Consider the following 27,646-nt stretch of genomic DNA (forward strand, 5'->3'; position numbering starts at 1 on the left):
CGCTGTACTAACTGGGATTTTATTCCAGTGTCCGGTGGCGCTGGGTGTGTGCTGGCATACACTCTCTCTCTGTCTCTCCAAAGGGCCTTATTGGGGGACTGTCTCCATATAGATATATCCCTGAGTGTGTGAGGGTGTCGGTACGTGTGTGTCGGCATGTCTGAAGCGGAAGGCTCATCTAAGGAGGAGGTGGAGCAGATGATTGTGGTGTCTCCGTCGGCAACGCCGACACCTGATTGGTTGGATATGTGGAATGTTTTAAATGCAAATGTGTCTTTATTACATAAGAGATTGGACAAAACAGAGTCCAGGGATAAAACAGGGAGTCAATCCATGGCTTTGACTGTGTCACAGGGCCCTTCAGGGTCTCAGAAACGTCCACTGTCCCAAGTAGCAGACACTGATACTGACACGGATTCTGACTCCAGTGTCGACTACGATGATGCGAGGTTACACCCAAGGGTGGCCAAAAGTATTCATTATATGATTATTGCAATTAAAGATGTTTTGCATATCACAGATGACCCCTCTGTCCCTGATACGAGGGTATGCATGTTTAAGGAAAAGAAACCTGAGGTAACCTTTCCCCCATCTCATGAGCTGAATGAGTTATTTGAAAAAGCCTGGAAAACTCCAGACAAGAAACTGCAGATTCCCAAGAGAATTCTTATGGCGTATCCTTTCCCTGCACAGGACAGGTTACGGTGGGAATCCTCACCCAAGGTGGACAAGGCTTTAACGCGCTTGTCCAAAAAGGTGGCGCTACCGTCTCCAGACACGGCAGCCCTCAAGGATCCTGCTGATCGCAGACAGGAGACTACCTTAAAATCAATTTATACATATACGGGTGCCTTGCTCAGACCGGCAATAGCGTCGGCTTGGGTTTGTAGCGCTGTAGCAGCTTGGGCAGATACCATGTCTGCTGACATTGATACCCTAGATAGGGATACCATTTTGTTGACCTTAGGTCACATTAAAGACGCAGTCTTATATATGAGAGACGCTCAGAGAGACGTTGGGCTGCTAGGTTCGAGAGCCAATGCCATGGCGATTTCTGCTAGGCGAGCCCTGTGGACCCGCCAATGGACGGGTGATGCCGACTCAAAGAGGCATATGGAAGTTTTGCCTTACAAGGGTGAGGTTTTATTTGGGGAAGGTCTCGCGGACCTGGTTTCCACAGCTACCGCGGGTAAATCTACTTTTTTACTTTATGTTCCCCCACAGCAAAAGAAAACACCACAATATCAGATGCAGTCCTTTCGGTCGCATAAGTCTAGAAGAGGTCGGGGCTCTTCCTTCCTCGCCAGAGGTAAGGGTAGAGGGAAAAGAATGCCTGCTACGGCTAGTTCCCAGGAGCAGAAGTCCTCCCCGGCTTCTACTAAATCCACCGCATGACGCTGGGGCTCCACTGAGGGAGTCCGCGCCGGTGGGGGCACGTCTTCGACTCTTCAGCCACGTCTGGGTTCAGTCAGACGTGGATACTTGGGCAATGGAAATTGTATCCCAAGGCTACAAGCTGGAATTCGTAGACGTGCCTCCTCACCAGTTTTTCAAATCGGCTTTACCAGCTTCTTCCCCAGAAAGGGAGATAGTTTTAGCTGCAATTCAAAAACTGTGTCAACAACAAGTGGTTGTCGAGGTTCCCCTAGTTCAACAGGGAAAGGGGTACTATTCAACCCTATTTGTGGTCCCGAAACCGGATGGCTCGGTCAGACCCATTCTAAATTTAAAATCCCTAAACCTGTACTTGAAAAAGTTCAAATTCAAGATGGAATCGCTCCGGGCAGTTATCTCCAGCCTGGAAGGGGGGGATTTTATGGTGTCACTAGACATAAAGGATGCATACCTTCATGTCCCCATATATCACCCTCATCAGGCGTACCTGAGATTCGCTGTACAGGACTGTCATTACCAGTTTCAGACGTTGCCGTTTGGGCTTTCCACGGCCCCGAGGATTTTTACCAAAGTAATGGCGGAAATGATGGTGCTCCTGCGCAGACAGGGAGTCACAATTATCCCGTACTTGGACGATCTCCTGATAAAAGCGAGATCGAGAGATCAATTGCAGAAAAGCGTGTCGCTCTCCCTGAGAGTGCTGCAGCAGCATGGCTGGATTCTAAATCTACCAAAGTCACAGTTGATTCCAACGACTCAGCTATTTTTCTTAGGCATGATTCTGGACACGGAACTAAAGAGGGTTTTTCTCCCAATGGAAAAAGCCCAGGAACTCCAGAACATGGTCAGAGACCTGTTGAAACCGAAATGGGTGTCAGTCCATCAATGCACTCGAGTACTGGGAAAAATGGTGGCGTCCTACGAGGCCATCCCCTTCAGCAGGTTCCATGCGAGGACGTTTCAGTTGGACCTTCTGGACAAGTGGTCGGGGTCCCATCTACGAATACATCGGAAAATAAGCCTGTCCCCCAGGGCCAGGGTGTCTCTCCTGTGGTGGCTGCAGAGTGCTCACCTTCTCGAGGGTCGCAGATTCGGCATTCAAGACTGGGTTCTGGTGACCACGGACGCAAGCCTCCGAGGATGGGGTGCAGTCACACAAGGAAGAAATTTTCAGGGACTATGGTCAAGCCAGGAGGCTTGTCTACACATCAACGTACTGGAATTGAGGGCCATATACAACGGCCTACAAACAAGCGGAGAATATTCTTCGCGACCTACCGGTTCTGATTCAATCAGACAACGTCACGGCTGTGGCTCATGTAAACCGCCAAGGCGGGACAAGGAGCAGAGTGGCAGTGGCGGAAGCCACCAGGATTCTTCGCTGGGTGGAAAATCAAGTAAGCGCTCTATCAGCGGTCTTCATTCCGGGAGTGGACAACTGGGAAGCAGACTGCCTCAGCAGGCACGATCTCCATCCAGGAGAGTGGGGACTTCATCAGGAAGTTTTTGCAGAGATAACAAGTCAGTGGGGACTTCCACAAATAGACATGATGGCGTCGCGCCTCAACAAGAAGCTTCGGAGGTATTGTGCCAGGTCAAGGGACCCTCAGGCAGTAGCGGTGGACGCCCTGGTGACACCATGGGTGTTTCAGTCGGTCTATGGGTTCCCTCCTCTTCCACTTATCTCAAAAATACTGAGAATCATAAGACGAAAAAGAGTGCAGACAATACTCATTGTTCCAGATTGGCCTCGAAGGGCCTGGTATTCAGATCTTCAGGAAATGCTCACAGATCCGTGGCCTCTTCCTCTCAGGGAAGACCTTTTGCAGCAGGGGCCCTGCGTGTTCCAAGACTTACCGCTGTTACATTTGACGGCATGGCGGTTGAACACCAAATCCTAGCGGGGAAGGGTATTCCGGAGGAAGTCATTCCTACTCTGATTAAGGCTAGGAAGGAGGTGACGGCGAAACATTATCACCGCATCTGGAGAAAGTATGTATCTTGGTGTGAAGCCAAGAATGTTCCTGCTGAGGATTTCCATCTGGGCCGTTTTCTCCACTTTCTACAGACAGGAGTGGATATGGGCCTAAAGTTAGGCTCCATTAAGGTACAGATTTCGGCCCTATCAATTTTCTTTCAGAAGGAATTGGCTTCTCTCCCAGAAGTCCAGACTTTTGTAAAGGGAGTGCTGCATATCCAGCCTCCTTTTGTGCCCCCAGTGGCACCATGGGACCTTAACGTGGTGTTACAGTTCCTAAAATCTCACTGGTTTGAGCCTCTTCAAACGGTTGAATTAAAATTTCTCACTTGGAAGGTGGTCATGTTGTTGGCCTTGGCATCTGCAAGGCGGGTGTCCGAATTGGCGGCTTTGTCTCACAAGAGCCCCTATCTGATTTTCCATGTGGATAGAGCAGAATTGAGGACTCATCCTCAATTTTTGCCAAAGGTGGTTTCATCTTTTCATATGAACCAACCTATTGTGGTGCCTGTGGCTACGGGTGACTTGGAGGATTCCAAGTCCCTGGATGTAGTCAGGGCCTTAAAAATGTATGTAGCCAGGACGGCTCGGGTTAGGAAAACAGAGGCACTGTTTGTCCTGTATGCAGCCAACAAGGTTGGCGCTCCTGCTTCTAAACAGACTTTCTCTAACGTCCTAAGTGGATGCTGGGGACTCCGTAAGGACCATGGGGATTAGCGGCTCCGCAGGAGACTGGGCACAACTATAAAGAAAGCTTTTAGACTACTGGTGTGCACTGGCTCCTCCCACTAAGACCCTCCTCCAGACTTCAGCTAGATTCTTGTGCCCGGCTGAGCTGGATGCACACTAGGGGCTCTCCTGAGCACCTAGAAAGAAAGTATATTTAGGTTTTTTATTTTACAGTGAGATCTGCTGACAACAGACTCACTGCAGCGAGGGACTAAGGGGAGAAGAAGCGAACCTACCTAACAGGTGGTAGTTTGGGCTTCTTAGGCTACTGGACACCATTAGCTCCAGAGGGATCGACCGCAGGACCCGACCTTGGTGTTCGTTCCCGGAGCCGCGCCGCCGTTCCCCTTACAGAGCCAGAAGCAACGAAGAGGTCCGGAAAATCGGCGGCAGAAGACTTTGGTCTTCACCAAGGTAGCGCACAGCACTGCAGCTGTGCGCCATTGCTCCTCATGTACACCTCACACTCCGGTCACTGATGGGTGCAGGGCGCTGGGGGGGGGGGGCGCCCTGAGGGCAATATATGAAACCTTGGCTGGCAAATATACATCATATATAGTCCTAGAGGCTATATAGATGTAAAATTACCCCTGCCAGTATTCCAGAAAAAGCGGGAGAAAGTCCGCCGAAAAGGGGGCGGGGCTTCTCCCTCAGCACACTGGCGCCATTTTTCCCTCACAGTTCCGCTGGAAGGAAGCTCCCTGGCTCTCCCCTGCAGTCTGAACACTACAGAAGGGTAAAAAAGAGAGGGGGGGGCACTAAATTTAGGCGCAGTATAGATAATATATATATATATATATATATATATATATATATATATATAGCATAGTTTGTGGCAGCACTCCTCACATAAATGGATTACTTGCCTGGTGCCCTCCTAGGTACCTCAATAGCTGTAAGGTCCAATATAGCAAACGGACGGGCGGCACTCAGAAAAATGACAGGCAACGAGCAGGGTATAACAACGTTTCGAAGTGTATTACTTCTTCATCAGGACAATAAATGTAATACAAAAATACCTTAAATAGACTCACCACAGCGTGTCAAACAGCTCCGGCGCGGGACGCGAATGCCGACGCCCACAAATGACGTCATCACCGCTCACCGCGTAACCGGGGTAACTATAAACAAACAACTTCACAGTTTACAGTATAAACGGTGAAAACACCGATCCGTGAACATAATAAAGCACCAAACATATATAATTAAAAACAGACTGAAGCAAATGGAAACATAGCAGATGCAACCAGGCAATTCCTAGTACTTTTAAATGAAACACAATGTATGCAAAAGCAGCGCAGCGTGGACAATCAGGCATACATGGCACACTGATGTTAATTTAATGAGACACCTATAGAAAGCAATCATAAAAAATCATAAAAAACAATGTAAACCCAAGGATTCATTAAGGCCACGGGGCACAAGGGTTTGCAATTCATGAATCCACCTTGATTCTTTTTGTAATAATCTGCGGGATCTGTCACCTCCACGAATTCTAAAAGGTTCATGATCAATGATCATGTATTTTAAACAGGCAACATTATGTTTTGCCTGATAGAAGTGACGAGCAACTGGTTGGTCACTGTAACCAGTTGCAACCGCATTTCTGATGGCCAATCTATGATTAGCAATCCTCTCTCGTAATGTACGGTCGGTCTTACCGATATAATTGTATCCACATGGACATGTAATCATGTAGATAATGAATTTGGTGGTGCATGTAACCCTATGCTGGATATAATATTTCCTACCACTATATGGATTACAGAAAAATTTACCAGTGGTAAGGGCTCTACAAGTGGTGCAATTAAGGCACCGAAAACACCCTTTTTGAAGTGTTAAAAAGGTGTTTTGTTCACTCTGGGCATTATCTAGGCCAGTAATGTCAGTTTTAACCACCCAATCCCTAATGTTCCTACCTCTAGTATATGCCGACATAATAGAGGTGTCATGTAGTTGTAAATTGCTGTCAGTACTGACGATAGGCCAAAGTTTCTTAGCAGTATGTGAAATATTGTTGCTCATGGTGTTAAAATGATTGATCCAGGGAAGATTCTTCTTTTTAGGTGTAAACTGACTCGAAGTTAGGAGTTTTTCCCTGGTGCAACACAGTGCCTTAGATTTAGCTTGAAGAAGAGATTTATGCTCATAGCCCCTTTGGATGAATTTATCAATCATCCGATCAATCTGGGCACTGGCAGTATCAGAATCACTACAGATTCGTACTGCCCTGAGAAACTGAGAGTACGGCAAGCCGAACTTCAGTGATTTTGGATGACAGCTATCTGAATGAAGTATCGTGTTTCTGTCTGTCGGTTTATGATACAATTCAGTCACTAGATGTCCTTGGACAGAACGAACAAGGACATCTAAGTAACACACACTGTCAGGACTGATGTTATATGTAAATTGTATAGGGTGCCCAGAAGAATTATGTGCCTCAATGCCCTCAATGAAAGATTCCCTGGTGTTGTTCCATATAATGAAGAGGTCGTCTATATACCTACAAAAAAATATTATAGACTCTGAAAAATGAGGATTGTCAAAGAAAATCTCTTGTTCAACCAAGAACATGTAGGAGTTAGCGTACGATGGGGCCACAGGGGACCCCATCGCACAGCCAGATGTCTGAAGATAGAATTTCCCATTAAACATAAAATAATTAAGTGTCAGTACCATCTGCAAAAGATCAAGAAAAAAATCCACATCTGGACCCTGATATAAGGGGTTATTAGTAATCAATCTCCTCACTGCATTTAAGCCATCACTGTTAGGAATTACCGTATATAAGCTTGAAATATCAATGCTGCATAAGAAGCACCCAGGAGGTAAATTACCCACCAATTTAAGCTTATTCAAAAAAGAGGTAGTATCTAACAAATACCTGTCATTAACAGTGATACATGGCTGTAACATCGCATCAAGAAATGTAGAGACTCTCTGAAACAATCCATCACGGGCTGAGATTATTGGACGCCCGGGTGGATGTACCAGCGATTTATGCACTTTGGGCAGAGCATAAAGCACTGGTACAATGGGTGTATCAATGATTAATGCTTTCATCAGTGTCTCAGAAATCACACCAGAATGAAATGCCGACAATAATTTATTATGCAGTAGCTTGGAGAATTCACGAGTGGGGTCTCCCGCTAGTGCCTTATAAACTCTGGTATCACTTAATTGACGTTCCAGTTCAACTTTATAATTCTTGGTCTGCAGGGACTAAGATTCTTGGCTTTAGCACCCCGTTGTATTCAAGTGGGAGCTTCATCAGTGTGTCTGTCAGCTTATTGTATGGCTGTAATGAATTCTGCAGCAACAATGGAATCTGTGGAGACTGTGAACCTTGCATTGTTGACACAGGGAACTATGCTTAATTTCTCTGACCTAGAGGCTGAATCTATCCTTCTTAACCAAGCTTTGAATGATGAGGCTGATGCACAATCTACTGAATCTTTATATAAAGACTGGCTCAGGTTAAAACAAAAGGAAGTCGACTACCGTTATCATGCCATTACACTCAGTGACTATTATAAGGAAAAACGAATACCGCGTGGTTTTCGTATTCGCAATACACCCACGATCGGTAGATTTAACACCACGTTCTGTAAACGCTGGATAGCGATTTTAAATAAATGTAGTTTTGATTTGTTACTTTTGGTGATCGAAGAATCATCTAGAGAATTATCCATTGCACAGGATAAGATCACTACCTTTGAAGCCAAATTTAAAGCCACACTTGCTGCTGATACCAAAACTAATTGGTTAGAAAAATTGGAGGGACAGATTACCAGCTATAGAAGAGATTTGATTCAATTCAAACGTCAAAAATTAGCTAAAGTCAATGCAGACTATGAGCAGAACCGTGTGTACCTTTGGGCATCTGGCACCCGGAATGAAAGACAACAGAGATTTAGACAAAGAAACTACAAACAATTATGGCAATCAGATTCATCTGGTGATAGAAACACCAATAGTGACTCTGACACTAGATCTGACATCCAGGCTTCAGGATCTAATTCCCCTTTAGGGGCACGTACCCGCCGGGTGGCCGGCGGAAAAGGAGGTGGACGCGGCGAGGGGGCCAGTGTAAAAGAGCGAGGCAGAGGAAGGGTGGGCAGACCCCCTCTGGCCAGGAGGAAATAATCTTTAATCTCTCCGATCATGCCCTGACCCCTCCTGAGATGCGCGTTTTGAATAGAGGTTTGTCATTTGTACCGACAGTACAGTTCTCATCTCATCAATGGGAAATTGAAAAGTACAAGCTGAATCGCCAGCTCAAACTTCATGAACATTTCAATGGGACTAAAAACACTTCTACTCATATTCCTGTTGAATCTTTACCACCTCAATTGGCTCGATTACAGAGACGTAGCCATTTTGATCCTGTTTCCTACAATCCTTCCATTAAGACTTATGGTAGAATGCTTAGTGATTCTGTTTCTAAACATGTGATTTCTGGTTTGCCTAATATGGTTAGAAATAACTTGAATAGAGAGGAATATCAAGCCCTCAGGGATTTGTCTAGCTATACTGATATCACGATACGCCCCGCAGATAAGGGCGGGGGTATCGTGATTCAGAATGTTTCTGATTATAAAGTTGAACTGGAACGTCAATTAAGTGATACCAGAGTTTATAAGGCACTAGCGGGAGACCCCACTCGTGAATTCTCCAAGCTACTGCATAATAAATTATTGTCGGCATTTCATTCTGGTGTGATTTCTGAGACACTGATGAAAGCATTAATCATTGATACACCCATTGTACCAGTGCTTTATGCTCTGCCCAAAGTGCATAAATCGCTGGTACATCCACCCGGGCGTCCAATAATCTCAGCCCGTGATGGATTGTTTCAGAGAGTCTCTACATTTCTTGATGCGATGTTACAGCCATGTATCACTGTTAATGACAGGTATTTGTTAGATACTACCTCTTTTTTGAATAAGCTTAAATTGGTGGGTAATTTACCTCCTGGGTGCTTCTTATGCAGCATTGATATTTCAAGCTTATATACGGTAATTCCTAACAGTGATGGCTTAAATGCAGTGAGGAGATTGATTACTAATAACCCCTTATATCAGGGTCCAGATGTGGATTTTTTTCTTGATCTTTTGCAGATGGTACTGACACTTAATTATTTTATGTTTAATGGGAAATTCTATCTTCAGACATCTGGCTGTGCGATGGGGTCCCCTGTGGCCCCATCGTACGCTAACTCCTACATGTTCTTGGTTGAACAAGAGATTTTCTTTGACAATCCTCATTTTTCAGAGTCTATAATATTTTTTTGTAGGTATATAGACGACCTCTTCATTATATGGAACAACACCAGGGAATCTTTCATTGAGGGCATTGAGGCACATAATTCTTCTGGGCACCCTATACAATTTACATATAACATCAGTCCTGACAGTGTGTGTTACTTAGATGTCCTTGTTCGTTCTGTCCAAGGACATCTAGTGACTGAATTGTATCATAAACCGACAGACAGAAACACGATACTTCATTCAGATAGCTGTCATCCAAAATCACTGAAGTTCGGCTTGCCGTACTCTCAGTTTCTCAGGGCAGTACGAATCTGTAGTGATTCTGATACTGCCAGTGCCCAGATTGATCGGATGATTGATAAATTCATCCAAAGGGGCTATGAGCATAAATCTCTTCTTCAAGCTAAATCTAAGGCACTGTGTTGCACCAGGGAAAAACTCCTAACTTCGAGTCAGTTTACACCTAAAAAGAAGAATCTTCCCTGGATCAATCATTTTAACACCATGAGCAACAATATTTCACATACTGCTAAGAAACTTTGGCCTATCGTCAGTACTGACAGCAATTTACAACTACATGACACCTCTATTATGTCGGCATATACTAGAGGTAGGAACATTAGGGATTGGGTGGTTAAAACTGACATTACTGGCCTAGATAATGCCCAGAGTGAACAAAACACCTTTTTAACACTTCAAAAAGGGTGTTTTCGGTGCCTTAATTGCACCACTTGTAGAGCCCTTACCACTGGTAAATTTTTCTGTAATCCATATAGTGGTAGGAAATATTATATCCAGCATAGGGTTACATGCACCACCAAATTCATTATCTACATGATTACATGTCCATGTGGATACAATTATATCGGTAAGACCGACCGTACATTACGAGAGAGGATTGCTAATCATAGATTGGCCATCAGAAATGCGGTTGCAACTGGTTACAGTGACCAACCAGTTGCTCGTCACTTCTATCAGGCAAAACATAATGTTGCCTGTTTAAAATACATGATCATTGATCATGAACCTTTTAGAATTCGTGGAGGTGACAGATCCCGCAGATTATTACAAAAAGAATCAAGGTGGATTCATGAATTGCAAACCCTTGTGCCCCGTGGCCTTAATGAATCCTTGGGTTTACATTGTTTTTTATGATTTTTTATGATTGCTTTCTATAGGTGTCTCATTAAATTAACATCAGTGTGCCATGTATGCCTGATTGTCCACGCTGCGCTGCTTTTGCATACATTGTGTTTCATTTAAAAGTACTAGGAATTGCCTGGTTGCATCTGCTATGTTTCCATTTGCTTCAGTCTGTTTTTAATTATATATGTTTGGTGCTTTATTATGTTCACGGATCGGTGTTTTCACCGTTTATACTGTAAACTGTGAAGTTGTTTGTTTATAGTTACCCCGGTTACGCGGTGAGCGGTGATGACGTCATTTGTGGGCGTCGGCATTCGCGTCCCGCGCCGGAGCTGTTTGACACGCTGTGGTGAGTCTATTTAAGGTATTTTTGTATTACATTTATTGTCCTGATGAAGAAGTAATACACTTCGAAACGTTGTTATACCCTGCTCGTTGCCTGTCATTTTTCTGAGTGCCGCCCGTCCGTTTGCTATATATATATATATATATATATATATATATAAAAAAGCAGCTATAAGGGAAAACACTCATTGATAGTGGGATCCCTGTGTTATATAGCGCTCTGGTGTGTGCTGGCATACTCTCTCTCTGTCTCCCCAAAGGACTTTGTGGGGTCCTGTCCTCTGTCAGAGCATTCCCTGTGTGTTTGCGGTGTGTCGGTACGGCTGTGTCGACATGTTTGATGAGGAGGCTTATGTGGAGGCGGAGCAAATGCCTGTGAACGTGATGTCACCCCCTGCGGGGTCGACACCTGAGTGGATGGTGCTGTGGAAGGACTTACGCGACAGTGTCGACTCCTTGCATAAAAGGTTTGACGACATACCTATTGTGGGACAGCCGGCTTCTCAGCCTGTGCCTGCCCAGGCGTCTCAAAAGCCATCAGGGGCTCTAAAACGCCCGCTACCTCAGATGGCTGACACAGATGTCGACACGGATACTGACTCCAGTGTCGACGATGATGAGACTAATGTAACTTCCAGTAGGGCCACACGTTACATGATTGAGGCAATGAAAAATGTGTTGCATATTTCTGATGTTACCCCCGGTACCACAAAAAAGGGTATAATGTTTGGAGAGTAAAAACTACCAGTAGCTTTTCCTCCATCTGAAGAGTTAAATGAAGTGTGTGAAGAAGCGTGGGCTTCCCCTGATAAAAAGCTGGTAATTTCTAAGAGGTTACTAATGGCGTACCCTTTCCCGCCAGAGGATAGGTCACGCTGGGAAACATCCCCTAGGGTGGATAAAGCGCTCACACGCTTGTCAAAGAAGGTGGCACTACCGTCTCCGGATACGGCCGCCCTGAAGGAATCTGCTGATAGAAAGCAGGAGGCTATCCTGAAATCTATATATATACACACACACAGGTGTTATACTGAGACCGGCTATTGCTTCAGCCTGGATGTGCAGTGCTGCTGCTGCGTGGTCAGATTCCCTGTCAGAAAATATAGATACCCTAGACAGGGACACTATATTGCTAAACGTAGAGCATATAAAAGACGCACTTTTATACATGAGGGATGCACAGAGGGATATTTGCCGGCTGGCATCCAAAATTAGTGCAATGTCCATTTCTGCCAGGAGAGGGTTATGGACTCGGCAGTGGACAGGAGATGCAGATTCCAAACGACACATGGAAGTTCTGCCTTATAAGGGTGAGGAATTGTTCGGGGATGGTCTCTCGGACCTCGTTTCCACAGCAACAGCTGGGAAGTCTACATTTTTACCCCATGTTCCCTCACAACCAAAGAAAGCACCGTATTATCAGGTACAGTCCTTTCGGCCCAATAGGGGCAAGCGGGTTAAAGGCGCGTCCTTTCTGCCCAGAGGCAGAGGTAGGGGAAAGAAGCTGCAGCATACAGCCAGTTCCCAGAAGCAAAAGTCCTCCCCCCGCTTCCTCTAAGTCCACAGCATGACGCTGGGGCTTCACAGGCGGAGCCAGGTACGGTGGGGGCCCCTCTCAAAAACTTCAGCAATCAGTGGGCTCGCTCACGGGTGGATCCCTGGATCTTTCAAGTAGTATCTCAGGGGTACAAGCTGGAATTCGAGACGTCTCCCCCCCGCCGTTTCCTCAAATCTGCCTTGCCAACCACTCCCTCAGGCAGGGAGGCAGTGTTACAGGCAATTCACAAGCTGTATTCACAACAAGTGATAGTAAAGGTGCCCCTACTTCAACAAGGAAGGGGTTACTTTTCCACAATGTTTGTGGTACCGAAACCGGACTGTTCGGTGAGACCCATTTTAAATTTGAAATCCTTGAACACATATATAAAAAAATTCAAGTTCAAGATGGAATCGCTCAGGGCGGTTATTGCAAGCCTGGACGAGGGGGATTACATGGTATCACTGGACATTAAGGATGCTTACCTACATGTCCCCATTTACCATCCTCACCAGGAGTACCTCAGATTTGTGGTACAAGATTGTCATTACCAATTCCAGACGTTGCCGTTCGGTCTATCCACGGCTCCGAGGGTCTTTACCAAGGTAATGGCCGAAATGATGATACTCCTTCGAAAGAAGGGAGTTTTAATTATCCCGTACTTGGACGATCTCCTGATAAAGGCGAGGTCCAGAGAGCAGTTGTTGGTAGGGGTAGCACTATCTCGGGAAGTGCTACAACAGCACGGCTGGATTCTAAACCAAAGTCACAGCTGGTCCCTACGACACGTCTGCTGTTCCTAGGGATGGTTCTGGACACAGAACAGAGAAAAGTGTTTCTCCCGGAGGAGAAGGCCAAGGAGCTGTCATCTCTAGTCAGAGGCCTCCTAAAGCCAATACAGGTGTCGGTGCATCACTGCACGCGGATCCTGGGAAAAATGGTAGCTTCCTACGAAGCGATTCCATTTGGCAGGTTTCATGCAAGAACCTTTCAGTGGGACCTGTTGGACAAGTGGTCCGGATCGCATCTTCAGATGCATTGTCTGATAACCCTGTCTCCGAGGACAAGGGTGTCTCTGCTGTGGTGGCTGCAGAGTGCTCATCTTCAAGAGGGCCGCAGATTCGGCATACAGGACTGGGTCCTGGTGACCACGGATGCCAGCCTTCGAGGCTGGGGAGCAGTCACACAGGGAAGAAACTTTCAAGGACTATGGTCAAGTCAGGAGACTTCCCTGCACATAAATATTCTGGAACTGAGGGCCATTTACAATGCCCTAAGTCAGGCAAAACCCCTGCTTCAAAACCAGCCGGTACTGATCCAGTCAGACAACGTCACGGCGGTCGCCCATGTAAATCGACAGGGCGGCACGAGAAGCAGGACGGCAATGGCAGAAGCCACAAGGATTCTCAGATGGGCGGAAAATCACGTGTTAGCACTGTCAGCAGTGTTCATTCCGGGAGTGGACAACTGGGAAGCAGACTTCCTCAGCAGGCACGACCTCCACCCGGGAGAGTGGGGACTTCATCCAGAAGTCTTTCAAATGATTGTAAACCGGTGGAAAAAGCCACAGGTGGACATGATGGCGTCCCGCCTAAACAAAAAGCTAGAAAAATATTGCGCCAGGTCGAGAGACCCGCAGGCGATAGCTGTGGACGCTCTAGTAACACCGTGGGTGTACCGATCGGTTTATGTGTTCCCTCCTCTTCCTCTCATACCAAAGGTACTGAGGATAATAAGGAGAAGAGGAATAAGAACTATACTCATTGTTCCGGATTGGCCAAGAAGAGCTTGGTACCCGGAACTTCAAGAAATGATGTCAGAGGACCCATGGCCTCTACCGCTCAGACAAGACCTGCTGCAGCAGGGGCCCTGTCTGTTCCAAGACTTACCGCGGCTGCGTTTGACGGCATGGCGGTTGAACACCGGATCCTGAAGGAAAAGGGCATTCCGGAGGAAGTCATTCCTACGCTGATTAAAGCTAGGAAAGAAGTAACCGCAAACCATTATAACCGCATATGGCGAAAATATGTTGCGTGGTGTGAGGCCAGGAAGGCCCCAATGGAAGAATTTCAGCTGGGCCGTTTCCTGCACTTCCTACAGTCAGGGGTGACTATGGGCCTTAAATTGGGTTCCATTAAGGTCCAGATTTCGGCTCTATCGATTTTCTTCCAGAGAGAACTGGCTTCACTACCTGAAGTTCAGACTTTTGTTAAGGGAGTGCTGCATATTCAGCCCCCTTTTGTGCCTCCAGTGGCACCTTGGGATCTCAACGTGGTGTTGGATTTCCTAAAGTCACATTGGTTTGAGCCACTGAAAACCGTGGATTTGAAATATCTCACGTGGAAAGTGGTCATGTTGTTGGCCTTGGCTTCGGCCAGGCGTGTATCAGAATTGGCTGCTTTGTCATGTAAAAGCCCTTATCTGATTTTCCATATGGATAGGGCAGAATTGAGGACTCGTCCCCAGTTTCTCCCCAAAGTGGTATCAGCTTTTCATCTGAACCAACCTATCGTGGTGCCTGCGGCTACAAATGACTTGGAGGCTTCCAAGTTGTTGATGTAGTCAGGGCCCTAAAAATCTATGCTTCCAGGACAGCTGGAGTCAGAAAGACTGACTCGCTCTTTATCCTGTATGCGCCCCACAAGTTGGGTGCACCTGCTTCAAAGCAGACTATTGCTCGCTGGATCTGTAGTACGATTCAGCTTGCACATTCTGCGGCTGGACTGCCGCATCCTAAATCCGTAAAAGCCCATTCCACGAGGAAGGTGGGCTCTTCTTGGGCGGCTGCCCGAAGGCTCTTCAACTTTGCCGAGCAGCTACTTGGTCGGGGTCAAACACGTTTGCTAAATTCTACAAGTTTGACACCCTGGCTGAGGAGGACCTTGAGTTTGTTCATTCGGTGCTGCAGAGTCATCCGCACTCTCCCGCCCATTTGGGAGCTTTGGTATAATCCCCATGGTCCTTACGGAGTCCCCAGCATCCACTTAGGACGTTAGAGAAAATAAGAATTTACTCACCGGTAATTCTATTTCTCATAGTCCGTAGTGGATGCTGGGCGCCCATCCCAAGTGCGGATTGTCTGCAATACTTGTATATAGTTATTGCTTAACTAAAGGGTTATTGTTGAGCCATCTGTTGAGAGGCTCAGTTGTTATCATACTGTTAACTGGGTATTGTATCACGAGTTATACGGTGTGATTGGTGTGGCTGGTATGAGTCTTACCCGGGATTCAAAATCCTTCCTTATTGTGTCAGCTCTTCCGGGCACAGTATCCTAACTGAAGTCTGGAGGAGGGTCTTAGTGGGAGGAGCCAGTGCACACCAGTAGTCTAAAAGCTTTCTTTATAGTTGTGCCCAGTCTCCTGCGGAGCTGCTAATCCCCATGGTCCTTACGGAGTCCCCAGCATCCACTACGGACTATGAGAAATAGAATTACCGGTGAGTAAATTCTTATTATTGCTCGCTGGATCTGTAATACGATTCAGCAGGCTCATTCTACGGCTGGATTGCCGTTGCCAAATTCGGTAAAGGCCCATTCCACTAGGAAGATGGGCTCTTCTTGGGCGGCTGGCCGAGGCGTCTCGGCATTGCAGCTTTGCCGAGCGGCGACTTGGTCGGGGTCAAACACTTTTGCTAAATTCTACAAGTTTGATACCTTTGCTGATGAGGACCTCATGTTTGCTCAATCGGTGCTGCAGAGTCATCCGCACTCTCCCGCCCGGTCTGGAGCTTTGGTATAATCCCCATGGTCCTTACGGAGTCCCCAGCATCCTCTAGGACGTAAGAGAAAATAAGATTTTAAACCTACCGGTAAATCTTTTTCTCCTAGTCCGTAGAGGATGCTGGGCGCCCGTCCCAGTGTGGACGAAGTTCAGCAAGACTTGTATATAGTTATTGCTTACATAAGGGTTATGTTACAGTTTTGATCAGTCTGTGGCTGATGCTGTTTTGTTTCATACTGTTAACTGGTTCGTATGTTCCAAGTTGTACGGTGTGGATGGTGTGGGCTGGTATGTATCTTGCCCTTGGATTAACAAAAATCCTTTCCTTGTACTGACCGTCTCCTCTGGGCACAGTTCTCATAACTGAAGTCTGGGGGAGGGGCATAGAGGGAGGAGCCAGTGCACACCCATTCTAAAGTCTTTAGAGTGCCCATGTCTCCTGCGGAGCCCGTCTATACCCCATGGTCCTTACGGAGTGCCCAGCATCCTCTACGGACTAGGAGAAAAAGATTTACCGGTAGGTTTAAAATCTTATTTTCTTCTAATTTAGTGTATTCCATTGAGCTTTGCCTCCTATGCTGAAACATCTAGATCTGACGTTAGTGGTCTGGTTGGCTTTAAACTACTAGCACCAATATTGCACCATTCAGCCCAGTATACAGTGGTTTATAGGTTTCGATCCCCGTCCCCTGAGAGCTCCCGAACACAGGCTGTGCCATCAAGTGCCAGAAACAAAGGGTTTTGCTTAAGTTCCAGGGAAATAAGAGGAACAGAGTTCATCTGGGGTAGATGTGTGGTCCCACAGGGTGGGTGGAACGGGATCCGGTCATGATACTGGCTGTCCGAATACAGATCCCGGAAACCCAACACTATATTCGGAATAGGTTCACCATCCCGGTGCCAGAATCCCTACAGCCAGGACACTGAACGACAAGCCAGTGGGACTCGGGACAGGTAAGCTGTGAAGGAGGAGGAGTTAGGTTTAGGTTAGGCTGTGAGGGGAGGGTTAGGCTGCACCCTGGGGGGTTGTGTTAGGCACCCCCCCTCCCCCCGGGAGGATTAGGGTTGGGCATCACCGCTGAGGGCTAGGCTGCGGAAGTGGGGGGGGGGGGGATAGTATACGGACCTTACCATATCGGGATCACAATCACCCGGATGCCGCGGGGGCTATTTCGACCACCGGCATCCCAGCCGCCAGCAAATCAAACCCAACCTTATGGACCATATGAGATAATCCAATTCACTCCTGTGATCATTTAAAATTAGAATCTTGTACTTTTGCTTGGCCCACACAAGCAGACCACTTGCCATACGTACCACTACTCGCATTTGATATCCTTCTAAATGTCATACCCATATTTCATGCACGCTATTGGAAGGTTTACCCTAATCTTGAGAATATAATAAAGTTCACAATTTCAGTTGTGATTTTTTTTTTTTAATCCTCTTAGTTTTATAAATGTTCCCAGGTTTCGGGTTCCCCACCCCAATACCAGGTCACCCTTGCTGTTCCTCCTGCTTATTGAGGCTGGGGTTCTGATTCTGTATAGCAATGATCCCCACACCTGACCAATGAAGAAGCCGTGGTGTCTGTATCATACTGTAGATTGCAGCAGTTTATGATAAGCTCATACCCTTTGTGTACTGTAACCCAGTCCTGCGCAGTCTCCAGCCTAGTGTTCCGATTGCAGACTCTGACCTCCAGCTACGGTGCTAGAACATGATCTTTGTACTAAACCAGCAATCTGCCATCTCTTATTATAAAAGATAAGCAACTTCTGCTGCACACAAACTGCTGAAACCATAATCGCACTGATCTAAGTCAGGAGGAATATATGTGATAGCTGTGTATTGCAGAAGACTTGGGGGGAACTTATCAAACCGCTGAGCGAAAGTACCAGCCATTCAGCTCCTAACGGTCATGTTGCAGGCTATATGTTTGAAAAATTATAGAAGTGGACTGGTTGCTACTTTCTCTCTCCACTTTATCTCTCCTTGTTTTGATAAATCTCCCCCTTGGTAATTTTCAGGGAACTGGATTGAATATTCCGCATGGATCTGCGCCCCTGTGTGTGTCAAATACAAAGAACCAAGAAGAGAGAAATTGGAAAAAAGACTCTTTTGTGGGAGCACTCTAATTCAGAGGTTACAGTATAATTTGTAAAATACTGATAGGAACAATTTAATTGGTGAAAATTAAGTTCAATGAGTGACCATATGTGAACAAAATAGCTTAGTCTTTCTGTGACCGCCGTGTCACTTGCTGATTAATCAGCTGGTGATTGTACGCATTTAATTCCCTTTTGGTGACCGCCGTGTCACATACTGATTTATCAGCTGATTGCACGTTAATAATAAAAAAATTTTTTTAGGCATAAGGTAACCCCATTTGTGAGGGCATATGGTATATATGAATTTTTCCCACATATATTATCCTTAAACCTATTAATGTTTCTCCTGTGACTGTCATGTCACATGCTGAATAACTGATTAATTAAGTGATTGCACATATATAATCAACTTCAGTGACCGCCGTGTCACATGCTGATTAATCAGCTGATTGCATGTAATCTCTTATGTTTTCATGTCACATGCTGAATAACTGATTAATTAAGTGATTGCACATATATAATCAACTTCAGTGACCGCCGTGTCACATGCTGATTAATCGGCTGATTGCATGTAATCTCTTATGTTTGTAACCCGTGTGTTACAAATTACATATGCTCTTTATCCCCAACATACAGTAGCCACATGGCATATATTTGGAGTGACCAAAGAGAGGAGCCTAATAATTGCGGTCACACTTCACTGGAGATGCCCAATCTCTTCTGAACTTGGAAGCTAAGCAGTGAAAGGTCGGGTCAGTACTAGGACGGGAGACCTCCTTTGAACACCCTGGTACTGCAATAAATTGGCTATTGGACACAGTGGCACTCAACTTTATGCTATCCGACATTTGGATTCGCGTGACCAATGATTTAAATTCTCTGCGTCTATAAAGATTCGTAATGGATATTAGCAGAATGAATGATGGTCATACATTACATAAGAGATACCATGCAGGATCATGGTGACAAAAGCACCACAGAATTCTACTTCTGGCAATTTGCAGATTGTGATATTTGAGATCACGAATAATTTAATTCATCCATATTTTCGCTAAGCTATTTTGTTCACATATGGTCACTCATTGAACTTAATTTTCACCAATTAAATTGTTCCTATCAGTATTTTACAAATTATACTGTAACCTCTGAATTAGAGTGCTCCCACAAAAGAGTCTTTTTTCCAATTTCTCTCTTCTTGGTTCTTTGTATTTGATACCTTTTGACTCTAGGGAGCACCACTGAAAGCAACATTATGTGATATTAGGATAGATTATTATAATATCTACGGTTGCCATATATTGAAGGATTTCTGTTTAAATTCAGTTTTTCAGAGGCTATTAATTGTTTTGAAAAAAAAAATTTTTGGACTGGTGCGGTTCCCTCCCAAACCCCATTTCCCCTGTGTGTGTCTTCAGAATCCCTTTCGGTTGCAGGGATCCTGGGAATTACGGGGAATCTTGCTGTAACACTGTAAACACCAGCTAAAAACCCTGATCTAAAGTGTCTTATCCACAGTGTGTCTAATTGGCGGTAAATTGGCTGTTCCTCTGCCTTTGGCTAAATCACAAAACTGTTCTTCTTTCCCATGAACAACAAATACATTGTATAGCATTGCTGTATTATGCCGCTGCTACTCTTTAGATGGGTTCACTACGATATGCCGGCGGTCGGGCACCCGGGCCGGTAAGCCGGCGGTCGGGCTCCCGCCGGTATGCTGGTCGCCGGGAGCCCGACCGCCGGCTCGCCACGCTATTTTATTCTCCCTCCAGGGGGGTCGTGGACCCCCACGAGGGAGAATAAGTGCCGGTATGCCGGCTGTCGGGATCCCGGCGCCGGTATACTGTGCGCCGGGATCCCGTCAGTCGGCATACTGAAGACCACCCCTCTAGATGAAGTGTTACAGGCAGTCTCCTTTACAGACCTCCTTAGGATAGTGCAATGACTTTGAGCCTAATTCAGACCTGGTCGCACGCAGGCGGATTTTTGAAGTGCTGCGATCAGGTAGTCGCCGCCTACAGGGGAGGGGGTAATCGCTGTGCAGGGGTGCGATCGGCTGTGCAGAGAGCTGCACAAACAAAAGTGTGTGCAGTTTCTGCACATTCCAGGACTTACTCAGCCGCTGCGACGATCCTGGACAAAGCTGACGTCAGGAACCCTCCCTGGATATGGCCGGCCATAAACGGCGAGTTGCTACCCATGAACACCTTCTGCCTGTCAATCTTCTTGCGATCGCTTTCTTCGTTCGTTTCGTCGCTGCCAGGCTCGCCACAAGATTACTAAAGGTGAAAAGCGCTCAACCCTTATGTTGTATACTATGATGTTGTAATGATAGACTTGGAAACTATTCTCCGTCTCACTATGCACTGTTTATTGAACTGATAATAGCGAGCGTTGTTCTATTCTACAGCATTAAAATACATAAACATATGAAACCAAATATTAGTCTCCTAAGGAAAAACAGACACAAATATTAGTCTCCTAAGGAAAAACAGACAATCACGTGTACTGTGCACAGTGTTGGTATAATCAGAGTTGCTATTCGGTTGGCAACTGCTCTTACGTGACCAATTGCTAACACAACGGGAAAATTGTCTTTATAGCGAAGGTCTGTATATATTTGTATTCCACAGGAAATCAAAAACAAAAATGGTGAACGGATATAAAATTGCAAGTAAAAAGAAGCTAAAAAAGAAAAGGAAGATAAAATGTCTTATTTACATAGTCTGTATATAAGGTGTGTCACTAAGTTAAATCACTCGTACTATTCGTGTACCTTTACTCCTCCTGGTTCTGTATACAAGTTCACTCTGGCAGTTACTGTAACTTTGCTGCTCCCAGGGAATTTTCTGCGGGGCTGGTAGGTACAGGGCTCTGGACTCACCGTCCTCGTTGCGCCTCAGTGGGTAGTATAAGCTCCCTCAGGGTTCCTCTAAACCCCCGCTTCCCCCCCCCCCCCCCCCCCAATAACTGGTAGCGTGCCATTCTGAGTTTAAGCGGTGATTCTCTGCAGTGGGAGCTTTTGTTCAGAGCTCACCACCACACACTCTTACCCGCGACCATGAATCTCCTGGTCGCTATCGTGCCGCACAGTTCCCTTCGCACTGGTGGGATACCGAGTGGGGCTGGTATGTAGTATGACTCAGTGCTCCGGACTCACAGTCCCCGCTGCAGCTTATCAAGTAGCATACGACCCCTACAGGCTCCTATGCTCCCGCTGGTGACTGACTGGGTTCTGGTTTGGGTCTCGCAGTTAGGTGCTGCAGCGGGAGTTCTTGTTAAGAGCTCACCACCGCGCCCCTTCCCATAACAGAGACTTACCTGGTCACTCCGTGCCGCACAACTCTCCTCACTTCCGCCTGTGTTGAACTCCGCATGTTGCCGGTCTCGTCACAGGGACTAGCTTCAGAGACGCGAGTACTCGTTGTCCAGGAGTCGTTTGGGTGGTAATCTCTTTGGTGTAGATCAGTGGTTCCCAACCTCAGTCCTCAAGTACCCCCAACAGTTAATGTTTTCCAGGTCTCCTCACAGGATTGCAAATAAGTTGCTCCACCTGTGGGTCTTTTATAATGTGTCAGTGAGTAATAAATACACCTGTTCAACTGCTAGGTGACCTGGAAAACATGAACTGTTGGGGGTACTTGAGGACCGAGGTTGAGAACCACTGGTGTAGATGCCCCAACGCGTTTCAGCCCTTCAGGGCCTTCCTCTGGGAGAAATGTGGAAGTGTCCATTGGGTCTGGCTGAGGTTTAAGACCGTGTTCGTATGTCTGCCTTTTTTCCTGATTGGTCTGTAGATTCTGTGCTTTTGATTGGTCCATAGAAGTGTCTGTCATTCTTCTGTCCCATAGTTGCTAATCACAGACTCAACTATCCTTCCTGAAAGAACTTATGTCACTGTTCTCTGTTATCAGGTCTCCATTTGTATCATATTCATTCTTGAGAGTTTGTTTGAATTGATGTCTGTAGTGGTAACATGTTGTTGTTGTTGTTGTAATTTAGTGTCAATTAATTTCCTGTCCATACTGCTTACAGTATGTGTATAACCTATACTCCTCACGATGTTCTATTAATTCAGTAGTTTGATAGGCATTTAATTATTCATGTTTTGTGTGCTGTATGACTACGTCCAGCTTGAATATCTGACACTCGATTTTGGTTCTAGTTTATTAATTTTCATCTGTCTGAGAGACTTGTTGTGCAAAATGTGTGTGGTGGCATTGTCCTTAATTTGCATTTGATGTAATTTGATAGTGGCGTGTAGTGTTGTATATGGCCCTTAATACATCTTATCTAGTTTTGTAGGTTTGTTTGCATATTATTGACCTAACGTTGTTATCCAAGTTTAATCCTTTTGGTGCCAAGGTATCCATATCGATTATGCATCTGAATTCCTCTGTATTGATCTGTGTGATGTAATCACCCCCTCTGTATTGATCTGTGTGATGTAATCACCCCCTCTGTATTGATCTGTGTGATGTAATCACCCCCTCTGTATTGATCTGTGTGATGTAATCACCCCCTCTGTATTGATCTGTGTGATGTAATCACCTCCTCTGTGTTGATCTGTGTGATGTAATCACCTTCTATCCAGTTGGGTTTAATTTCCTTGAGACCAGTGAATCTGAGCAGAGTCGGGTTGCCGTGATGGAATTGTTTGAAGTGAACTTATAATGGGTGGTCCTCTGAACTTTTCCTTTATATTGCGTATGTGTTTGGATACCCTTGTTGTCAAATATCTAATGGTTCTCTCGATTATATTGCTTTAGGCAGGGGCAAGCAAGGGAATCGTCTATATCCTACAATGCCCGTGCTGTTGGGGCGTGCCAGCGGCATTAGAACGCCGTTGGCGGGTAGCTGTCTGGATGCCCTGTGCTGGGCGTCCCCCCGCATGTCACCACATCTACGATCAGATCTGAATCACCCGCTTTGTTCCTTTCACCAGCCGCCAGGCTACACCTCAGTGTCAGGAATCTGCTCCTCACTGAGGTCAATAAAGCGATGAACAGTGCGCCGCACAGATCCCAGACCTGCAGACAAGCTGGGAAGATACGGGGTTCCAGATCGGGCACGGTGGTAGATGAAAACCAGTGGAGGTTTATTGAACAGAATGGGCGATAAGCAGCACAGCACTCTTCTGTATTACAATTCCACATGACCGTTCCCACGGATTCGTTATAATATACTGATGGATGGGATGCCGGCGGTCAGAAGACCGACAGCTGCATCCTGCCCATCGGAATCCCGACAACACCCCAGAAAGTACCCTAACCCTCCCTTCCCTGCTGCCTAAACCTAACCCTCCCCGCTTGGTGCCTAATCCTAACCTCCCCTTGTAAGTGCCCAACGCTAACCCCCCTTCCTCCTCCCCGGTACCTAACCGTCTCGTTCCTGTCCCTGCACCCTAACCCCCGTCTAATGCCTAAACCTAACCCCTTCCACAGCAAGACACGAGCGCGTCCCGCTAAAAGAACGTTTGGCTTCCCAGGCGTTGGTATTTATGATGCCGGGATCCCGAGCTTTATCAGGATTTTGATGCTGGCATTATGCTATCATTCAGGATTCCGGCTGCACTTTAATTGCATCCCGTTCCCACATTGAAGCCCTGGCAAAGCATCACCTCTTAGCCTAGGGTCAGTGACTCCACTCTCCAGCCCCGACAATAGCCCACCTTTATCACACTCCTAATCCCCCCCATTGGAACTCCCTGCCCTGGGGAGTTACAAAAGATAAGATGGTGGGGACTTTGCAATATCCAGCCCCCCTACCTCCCCAAAGTGTTCTCTCTCTCTCTCTCTCTCTCTCTCTCTCTCTCTCTCTCTCTCTCTCTCTCTCTCTCTCTCTCTCTCTCGTGACTCCCTGCCGGATTGACTCCTGGCTGTCTGGCATAGCTCACGGTTAGACAATAGGGAGTAAACAAAGATGGCTTCTGTTGAACAATAGTCTGGTCTACCTGACCTGATCTATTTATCAGTGTATGGTTTGCACAGATCTAGAATACACAGATTTGTCCACTTGTCATAAGTAAACAATAGCAAGCTGTAACGCTAATAGGAATAACCCACATGCAATGTAATAGATAATATAACACAATCTCATATATGGCTAATATTAAGGCTGATTCAGACACTGTATGGGGGAGAGCAGGGACGTGCTATGAGAATGAGCAAACACAGTATGGGGGGAGAGCAGGGACGTGCTATGAGAATGAGCAAACACAGTATGGGGGAGAGCAGGGACGTGCTACAGGGAATGAGGAAACATGGTATGGGGGAGAGCAGGGACGTGCTACAGGGAATGAGGAAACATGGTATGGGGAGAGCAGGGACGTACTACGGGGAATGAGGAAACACGGTATGGGGGGGAGCAGGGACGTGCTACGGGGAATGAGGAAACATGGTATGGGGGAGAGCAGGGACGTGCTACGGGGAATGAGGAAACACAGTATGGGGGAGATCAGGGACGTGCTATGGGGAATGAGGATACACGGTATGGGGGGAGAGCAGGGACGTGCTACGGGGAATGAGGAAACACAGTATGGGGGAGAGCAGGGACGTGCTACAGGGAATGAGGAAACATGGTATGGTGGAGAGCAGGGACGTGCTACGGGGAATGAGGAAACACAGTATGGGGGGGAGCAGGGACGTGCTACGGGGAATGAGGAAACATGGTATGGGGGAGAGCAGGGACGTGCTACGGGGAATGAGGAAACACAGTATGGGGGGGAGCAGGGACGTGCTACGGGGAATGAGGAAACACGGTATGGGGGGAGAGCAGGGACGTGCTACGGGGAATGAGGAAACACGGTATGGGGGGAGAGCAGGGACGTGCTACGGGGAATGAGGAAACACGGTATGGGGGGAGAGCAGGGACGTGCTACGGGGAATGAGGAAACATGGTATGGGGGAGAGCAGGGACGTGCTACGGGGAATGAGGAAACACAGTATGGGGGGGAGCAGGGACGTGCTACGGGGAATGAGGAAACACGGTATGGGGGGAGAGCAGGGACGTGCTACGGGGAATGAGGAAACACGGTATGGGGGAGAGCAGGGACGTGCTACGGGGAATGAGGAAACATGGTATGGGGGAGAGCAGGGACGTGCTACGGGGAATGAGGAAACACGGTATGGGGGAGAGCAGGGACGTGCTACGGGGAATGAGGAAACATGGTATGGGGGAGAGCAGGGACGTGCTATGAGAATGAGCAAACACAGTATGGGGGGAGAGCAGGGACGTGCTACGGGGAATGAGGAAACACGGTATGGGGGAGAGCAGGGACGTGCTACGGGGATTGAGGAAACATGGTATGGGGGAGAGCAGGGACGTGCTACGGGGAATGAGGAAACACAGTATGGGGGGAGAGCAGGGACGTGCTACAGGGAATGAGGAAACATGGTATGGTGGAGAGCAGGGACGTGCTACGGGGAATGAGGAAACACGGTATGGGGGGGAGCAGGGACGTGCTACGGGGAATGAGGAAACATGGTATGGGGGAGAGCAGGGACGTGCTACGGGGAATGAGGAAACACAGTATGGGGGGAGCAGGGACGTGCTACGGGGAATGAGGAAACACGGTATGGGGGGAGAGCAGGGACGTGCTACGGGGAATGAGGAAACACGGTATGGGGGGAGAGCAGGGACGTGCTACGGGGAATGAGGAAACACAGTATGGGGGGAGAGCAGGGACGTGCTACGGGGAATGAGGAAACATGGTATGGGGGAGAGCAGGGACGTGCTACGGGGAATGAGGAAACACAGTATGGGGGGGAGCAGGGACGTGCTACGGGGAATGAGGAAACACGGTATGGGGGGAGAGCAGGGACGTGCTACGGGGAATGAGGAAACATGGTATGGGGGAGAGCAGGGACGTGCTACGGGGAATGAGGAAACACGGTATGGGGGAGAGCAGGGACGGGGAATGAGGAAACATGGTATGGGGGAGAGCAGGGACGTGCTATGAGAATGAGCAAACACAGTATGGGGGGAGAGCAGGGACGTGCTACGGGGAATGAGGAAACATGGTATGGGGGAGAGCAGGGACGTGCTACGTAGAATGAGGAAACATGGTATGGGGGAGAGCAGGGACGTGCTACGGGGAATGAGGAAACACGGTATGGGGGAGAGCAGGGACGTGCTACGGGGAATGAGGAAACACGGTATGGGGGAGAGCAGGGACGTGCTACGGGGAATGAGGAAACACGGTATGGGGGAGAGCAGGGACGTGCTACGGGGAATGAGGAAACACGGTATGGGGGAGAGCAGTGACGTGCTACGGGGAATGAGGAAACACGGTATGGGGGAGAGCAGGGACGTGCTACGGGGAATGAGGAAACACGGTATGGGGGAGAGCAGGGACGTGCTATGGGGAATGAGGTAACACAGTATGGGGGAGAGCAGGACGTGCTACGGGGAATGAGGAAACACAGTATGGGGGAGAGCAGGGACGTGCTATGGGGAATGAGGAAACACAGTATGGGGGAGAGCAGGACGTGCTACGGGGAATGAGGAAACACAGTATGGGGGAGAGCATGGACGTACTATGGGGAATGAGGAAACACGGTATGGGGGAGAGCAGGGACGTGCTACGGGGAATCGGGAAACGCGGTATGGGGGAAAGAAGGGACGTGCTACAGGGAATGAGGAAACACGGTATGGGGGAGAGCATGAACGCTACGGGGAATGAGGAAACACAGTATGGGGGAGAGCAGGGATGTGGTATGGGAAATGAGGAAACACAGTATGGGGGTAGAGCAGGGACGTGCTACGGGGAATGAGGAAACACAGTATGGGGGTAGAGCATGGACGTGCTACGGGGAATGAGGAAACACGGTATGGGGGAGAGCAGGGACGTGCTACGGGGAATGAGGAAACACAGTATGGGGGTAGAGCAGGGACGTGCTACGGGGAATGAGGAAACACGGTATGGGGGGAGAGCAGGGACGTGCTATGGGGAATGAGGAAACACGGTATGGGGGGGGAGAGCAGAGACGTGCTATGGGGAATGAGGAAACATGGTATGGGGGAGAGCAGGGACGTTTGACGGGGAATGAGAAAACACGGTATGGGGGGAGAGCAGGGATAATGCTATGGGGAATGAGGAAACACGGTATGGGGGGACAGCAGGGACGTGCTATGGGAAATGAGGAAACACGGTATGGGGGGAGAGCAGGGACGTGCTACGGGAAATGAGAAAACACAGTATGGGGGAGAGCATGGACGTACTATGGGGAATGAGGAAACACGGTATGGGGGAGAGCAGGGACGTGCTACGGGGAATGAGGAAACGCGGTATGGGGGAAAGAAGGGACGTGCTACAGGGAATGAGGAAACACGGTATGGGGGGAGAGCATGAACGCTATGGGGAATGAGGAAACACAGTATGGGGGGAGAGCAGGGACGTGCTACAGGGAATGAGG

At 47.5% G+C, this 27,646-nt stretch overlaps 1 protein-coding gene and 1 pseudogene across 3 annotated transcripts in view; both read left to right on the top strand.

Annotated features, from left to right (window-relative positions):
- The window catches only part of ROGDI (rogdi atypical leucine zipper), a 134,763-nt gene that overhangs the window by 34,775 nt on the left and 72,342 nt on the right, over nt 1–27,646 (top strand). The window lies entirely within an intron of this gene.
- LOC134947304 (5S ribosomal RNA) lies at nt 18,916–19,035 on the top strand (annotated as a pseudogene).

The sequence above is a fragment of the Pseudophryne corroboree genome, chromosome 7 (assembly GCF_028390025.1).
Source record: "Pseudophryne corroboree isolate aPseCor3 chromosome 7, aPseCor3.hap2, whole genome shotgun sequence".
NCBI lineage: Eukaryota > Metazoa > Chordata > Amphibia > Anura > Myobatrachidae > Pseudophryne > Pseudophryne corroboree.